Raw genomic sequence first — 7,401 nt, 5'->3', positions numbered from 1 at the left:
CTACGAGCATTAGGAGGACACGACCATATTTGAAGCCCAGGATCGGTTAGAGCTGGTGATTAAGGGCTCGGTATGTGATACCGGGGCACTTGGACCAAGTATTCAAGACCCGAAAAGGAAATCCAGATTCGGCCAAAGAATCAAGCCCCATCGAAGTCCAAGCCTCGAGGAAGAGACCAGGCCCGATTGGGCAAGCTTGGGCCCGATCGGGCGGGCGCGCTGAAGAGAGCACCAGCAAGAAGGCGCGCCCGATTCGGTGAGCATTAGCTCGATCGGGCGCGGCTGCCCAGGAAAACTTTGAAGTAAAAGGCGGGCCCGATCGGGCGGCCCTTCGCCCGATCGGGCGCGTGTTTTTGGAGCCGAGATTTTATTTTTCAATTAGGATTTGTTTTAGGGTTGTTTAAGTACGATTTTTGTACGTAATTTTGATTACCTTCTCTTTTAGACTTTCTCTCTCTACTTAGAATATTTTCTCTCTCTTAAATTCTCTCAACTTTGTTCTTAATTCCATTCCTTAATCCGGATTTCTTTTGGTAACAATTTCTTCTCTTTTAATTTCAGTTATTTTCTTTAATTCTTTCATCATGTCTTATTTTATTGTTTTGATTAGTTTAGATTTAATTATGTGTGAGTAGTTTTATTTATAGGGTTTATGGGGATCTAATAAATAATATGTAGGGGTAATTTGTGATTGTTGATTATCAATGCTTGATTAATTTCCTATTGATTGATTTAATGCTATGTAATTAGGTTTGGCCAGATTTAATTGTATGAGTTTAGCAATATTGATTCGAGATTCGAGAGATGAGAATTGATGTTTAAGCTTAGTTTCAATAGGCGGACTAATTTATAAATGGTTAAGTCGAGATTCGAGAGATGAGATTTAATACCGGTAAATTAGCTCTGTGATCGTAATACGTAGCGAAAGCCCTTTATAATCTGATTAATTGATGCATTAATGATTTCTTTTTATGATGTACCCTGGAATATTGTTTATTGGTGAACCTATGCCCTAGGTTTTTCTTCATTAATTTATCTCCTATTTTATTCACTTCCTACTCTTACTTTTAGTAGTTTAGTTACCTTTTTACAACCATTTGGTTACTTGATAATTTAGATTGCTTTTAATTAATTAGGAATAAATTGACTTGTTTCCCTATGGTTCGACCCTTCTTCCCTATCTACATAGTTAGTGGATTTAGGTTTTATTTTTTATTAGGTGAATACGACTTGAGCCTGTCAAATTTTGGCGTCGTTGCCGGGGAAACGGTTTTATTTTTATTTTCTGATTATTTTTGTAGTCTAGATTATCCCCTCTTGTCTCAGAGAACGTTAGTTCTTTGAGGCAATTCTCATATTTGTCTTTTAGTTCCTTGTTTATGCCCAGGTGTTCCAGATCAGGTTACATCCCATTCGATCCTAAGATCGAGCGCTTGTTTCATAGGCAAAGGAATCTTTATAGACAAATCCTGGCGGGTTTTGAGGAAGACAATAATCAAAGAGACCCTCCATCTGGTTCTAGTGACTCAAAAGTTCCTTCATATTTAGAATCAGAGATGACGGCCCAAAAGAAGCTCAGTGACTATTCACGGCCAAAGCTCACAGATTTTCCGCACCTTACTCCCACTCCGGCCCTTGATGGATTTCAATTTGAAATCAAGCCCCAATTTATCACCATGATAGAGAGGAAGCAATTTAGTGGAGCTAAGGGTGAAGATCCTAATCTTCACATTGCAGATTTCTGCCAATATTGTAACACCATTAGACAAGTCGGGGTCACGCAGGACCAAATCAGGGAGATTCTTTTTCCCTTTTCATTATGTGGCAAAGCTAAATTATGGTTTAATGGTTTGAATAGAACTGCACTTGGTATTATTGACTGAAAAACTCTTGCCTTGAATTTCTATAATAAATATTACCCTGCAGAGAGAATAACTATACTAAGGAGTGCTATTCAGAACTTTACTCAAGAGGCCGATGAAACTTTATATGAGGCTTGGGAGAGGTTCAAGGATCTACAGAGAGAATGCCCCCACCACAATCTAGCACAATGGCAATTGATCCAAGCTTTCTACAATGGACTTGGAAATTCATCTAGATCAGTTTTAGATTCTGCAGCTAGTGGGAGATTCATGAATTTAAATGTGGACGACGCCGGACAGGTTATCAAAGATATGGCAATACATAATTCCCAATACGGGAATCCGAGAGGGTTTGCAAATAAAGGAAAACATAATGTCGACTCCCTATCCTTTTTGCAAGCTCAATTAACATCTATTTGTCAAAAACTAGATAATCTTACTGCTACTCCTAACTCTGTAGCTAATGTTTCTGCTGTTGCTAACAATGAAGCTTTTTGTGAAAATTGTGGAATTGTAAAGCATTGGGAGCAAGACTGTAGGAGTTCCATGGAACAAGTTAATGTCTTCCAAACCTATAGCCAAAATAACCCATATTCCAACTCTTATAATCCTGGTTACCGGAACCATCCATATCTTTCGTACCGGAGTACCAATGTACAAAACCCTCCACCTCCACAACAACCACAACAACAACCTCCACCACAGCAGAAATATTACCATCCTAATTTTGGCCAGAAAAACCAAGAACAACCCTCATCATCTTCTGACCCTGCAATGACAGAAATTAGAGCAATGCTTACTAACATGCAAAAGCATATGGAGAGTAGGGATGCGCAAATCGATTCAATTTTAGCCCATAATAAAATCATGGATAATCAAATTGCACAACTTTCATCTACCCTACAAACCCGTCAGCAGGGAGCTCTACCATCACAACCAATCCATCCCACAGATCATGCCAATGCAATCACTCTAAGGAGTGGTTCACATTATGATGGACCTCCTATGCCAAAGGAAGATGGACCAGTTCCTAATCCAGATTCCTCTATACCAAACGCTAATCCTGCTAACCCTGCAGGGTTACAAATAGATACTAACCCTTCTAATGTTTCTTTGCAGGGTAAACCTCAGGGTAAGGGAGGAGATGTGCAGAGCCCAGTTATCAAACTACCGTTCCCTAATAGACAATTGGAAAGTAAGTTTGATAAACAATTCGGTAAGTTCTTAGAGGTTGTGAAAAACTTGTAGGTAACAATTCCTTTCACTGATTTAATCACTCAGGTTCCTGCATATGTTAAATTTATGAAAGACATTCTGACTAGGAAAAGGGCCTTTAATGAGGTAGAAACTGTAGCTTTTACAGAGGAATGTAGTGCCTTATTGCAAAATAAATCCCCTCCTAAATTAAAGGATCCTGGTAGTTTTTTCTATCCCTTGTCATATAGGGAATGTTTTTATTGATAAAGCTTTGTGTAAGTTTGGTGCTAGTGTCAGTGTCATGCCATCGTCTGTCTGTGCTAAACTTAATATGGGTGATTTAAAAGTTACTAATATAACTTTGCAAATAGCAGATCGTTCTGTAAAATACCCTCTAGGTATTTTAGAGGATGTCCCTGTCAGAGTTGGTAAATTTTTTATCCCTGTTGATTTTGTAGTTTTAGACATGGCTGAGGATACACAAATACCCATTATATTAGGTAGGCCTTTCCTCCATACTGCAGGAGCCATTATTGATGTAAAAAAAATGGTAAACTAACCCTTTCTGTCGGTGATGATAATGTTACTTTTAATTTAGGGAAAGTTTTGAAAGGGCCTATGCTAGAGGAAAATTTTTGTTTTATTGATGTAATTGATATAATGGATGATATTTGTGATGATAGCTTGCCTTCTTGCAAGGGATCCCCTAGAGGAAATTCTTTGTGGGAATTTATCTGCAGATAATGCAAGCGTTTAGGGTTATGAAGTACATGATATTGAAAGAGCTCTTTCCTTAAAAGAGTTAGACCCCAAAGAGACAATGAAGGTAGTAAATTTAGTTTAGGAGTCGAAACCTGTAGAGGTTAAGAAACCTAAACTAAAACCTCTCCCTTCTCACTTAAAATATATTTTTCTAGATGAGCATGAACTATACCGCGTGATCATCAGTACTGCACTTGATGACCTACAAACTTCCCAACTCTAGGGGTTCTTCAAACCCATAAGAAAGCAATTGGGTACAGTACTAATGATCTCAAGGGTATTAGCCCTGATTTTTGTATGCACAGGATACACTTAGAGGATAACTATAAGCCCTGCATTCAACCCCAGAGAAGATTGAATCCTATTATGCAGGAGGTAGTCAAGAAAGAGGTTATAAAATTACTTGATGCAGGTATTATCTATCCTATTTTTGACTCCAAGTGGGTAAGTCCTGTGCAGGTAGTGCCTAAAAAAGGTGGGATGACTGTGATTACTAATGAGAAAAATGAATTAATCCCCACTAGAACTGTTACAGGGTGGCGTATGTGCATTGATTATCGTAGACTAAATATCGCCACTAAAAAGGACCACTTCCCCCCTCCCCTTTATAGATCAAATGCTTGAGAGGTTAGCTAACCATAAGTTCTTTTGCTATTTGGATGGGTATTCGGGATTTTTCCAAATTCCAATTCACCCTGAAGATTAGGAAAAGACAACCTTTACATGCCCTTATGGCACTTTTGCATATCGTAGGATGCCCTTTGGTTTATGCCCCCGCTACCTTTCAACGTTGCATGATGAGCATTTTTTCTGATTTCATAGAGTCTATTATGGAAGTCTTTATGGATGATTTTAGCGTGTATGGTTCTTCATTTGATTCATGTCTAATAAATCTCGCTAAAATTTTGAAACGATGTGAAGAATGCAATTTGGTACTAAACTTGGAGAAATGTCACTTTATGGTGACAGAGGGAGTATTTCTAGGTCACATTATATCTGGAAAGGGCATACAAGTAGATAAAGCTAAGATTTCAGTAATTAAGAAATTACCTCCCCCAGTTAATATTAAGGGAGTTAGAAGTTTTATGGGTCATGTGGGGTTCTATCGTTGCTTTATCAAAGACTTTTCTAAAATTGCTAAACCACTGACTCAACTTTTACTCAAGGATGCCCCTTTTATTTTTACTGACGAGTGTCTTGAGGCTTTTAACAGGATTAAGGAGGCTTTGATATCGGCACCCATCATATGTGCTCCCGATTGGAATCTACCTTTCGAGATCATGTGCGATGCAATTGACTTTGCACTAGGAGCCGTGCTTGGACAGAGAAAGGACAAAGTTTTTCATGCTATTTATTATGCAAGCAAAACTTTGGATGAAACCCAAGTCAACTATGCCACTATGGAGAAGGAGTTTCTTGCTGTCATATATGCTTTAGAAAAATTTAGATCATATCTTGTTGGTTCTAAAGTCATTGTTTTTACTGACCATGCATCTTTGAAGTACTTGATAAGTAAGGCGGAATCAAAGCCTAGGCTACTCAGTTGGGTTCTTTTGCTCCAAGATTTCAATATCGAGATAAAAGATAAAAAGGGAGCAGAGAACGTAGTGGCAAACCACTTGTCACGTATTAGGTATGATGAGGGTAAGAATTCTCTTCCTATAGATGATTCTTTCCCTGATGACAACCTATATGTAGTTGTAGAGAAACACCCATGGTATGCTAACTTTGCTAATTATTTAGTGGGTGGTACTCTACCTCCTGACTTGTCCTACCAACAGAAAAAGAAATTCCTTTCTGATGTTAAACATTATTTTTGGGATGATCCTTTTTTGTTTCGTGAGTGTGCAAATGGATTATTTCGCAGGTGTGTTCCCGAATGGGAATTGAAGTTCACAGTGTGCTTACTAGTTGCCACACCTCACCAAATGAAAGACATCATGGCCCCACTAAAACGGTGGCCAAGATTAATGAGTCAGGTTTCTATTGGCCTACTATGTTTAAGGATGCTAATATTTTTGTGCAGGCTTGTGACTCTTGCCAGAGGACTAGCAACATCTCGCGGCAACATAAGATGCCTTAGACTGGAATTTTGGAAGTTGAAAATTTTGATGTTTGGGGTGTTGATTACATGGGACCGTTCCCTTCTTCAAACGGGAACCGCTATATAATTGTTGTCGTTGATTATGTATCCAAGTGGGTTGAGGCCTGATAAATAACATTTATATAGAGTTTATAGACACAATTATGCTAGTTTTATAGTTGTTTTTTGAGTCTTTTATCGCTTTTTAGGCCGCAATTGCATAATTTGTCCTTTTTGTGCTCTATTATGCTTTTTTTGTGTTTTTCTTAATGTTTCAGGCAGTTTCTATAACTATTTGGACGCTTTCGAAGTGGTTTTGGGAAGAATCGGTCAATGAAAGGATGAAAAGTCGATGAATTGAGCTTATTAATCGAAGATCTCATGTTCGTGGATGTTGACTATGAGGATTTTATGCATGAGAAATAAAAATAGCATCCACAATGATTTTTATGCACTTTTCGGAATTGAATTTGAGTTAGAAACGAAGTTAAACGATGTTTTACAAAGTGGTAAAACTGACTATTATTCACTCTTTTGATCCTAGCTTGAGTTCTACAGATTGGATTGAGGTGATTCAAATTGCATTGGAAACTAGACTTGAAGATTTTCCATTGATAGGTCACACGCCCCTATAAAGTTCCTAGAACGCGAGATACATCCCTTTGAAGTCAAGCCTGAAAAGCTGCCAACCCATCGCCTAGTCATCTGGCGATGGACGTGATGTATGCTCAAGCGTGAGCTGCTGGTTGGGGCGATGGTTTTCCATCGCCCGATGGTCGAGTGTCGTTCCGACCATCGGCCACCCATCGCTCGATGGGTGGGGTGTGCGCGCAAGCCACGAGAAATTCTACATCGATTATAACTCTTTCAATCGACCAATCGTATCACGACTATTGTAATTGCTATTTTTCTGATTTTATTTTATTTATATATCTTTAGATTAGTTTTAGGATAATATAAATACTCCAAGGGATTTTATTTTTCCCTTATGCCTTTTTATATCTTTTATTATTTTACGTTCTTTTTAGTTTTCTCTCAAACCCTAGTTTCTCATGGAATCTCCATGGATTCATCCATGGATGATTCTTGGGTTCATTATTTCAATTCATTGAGGTATTTTATTTCTATTTCTTGTTTTTAATTATGTTTTATTCCTTAGATCTAGTTTTAATTATTTCTTCCATGTTTGAGTAGTTTATTTCTAGGGTTTGGGAATCCATGTTTATATGATGAATCTTGATTGATAATTTTAATATTTTGATTATTGATTTCTCTAATTGATAGTGTTTTGTTGTTAATCTTACAACCTGATCAATTGTTTGATTAATTATTGTTAATAAGAGTATGAATCGAAAGATCTTACTTTTATAGGCTTACCTACAATTACCAATTCTAATTATGTTGGCGATCGAACTACATATGTTGAATTGAGAGCGTTAAGACCCGACCGTAGGCTTAGTAATTGCTCTAGATAATTGATTGATTGAATTGTTATTG

Source organism: Chenopodium quinoa, unplaced genomic scaffold (assembly GCF_001683475.1).
Source record: "Chenopodium quinoa cultivar QQ74 unplaced genomic scaffold, ASM168347v1, whole genome shotgun sequence".
NCBI classification, from domain to species: Eukaryota; Viridiplantae; Streptophyta; class Magnoliopsida; order Caryophyllales; family Amaranthaceae; genus Chenopodium; species Chenopodium quinoa.
Note: the sequence above shows the minus strand (reverse complement) of the source record.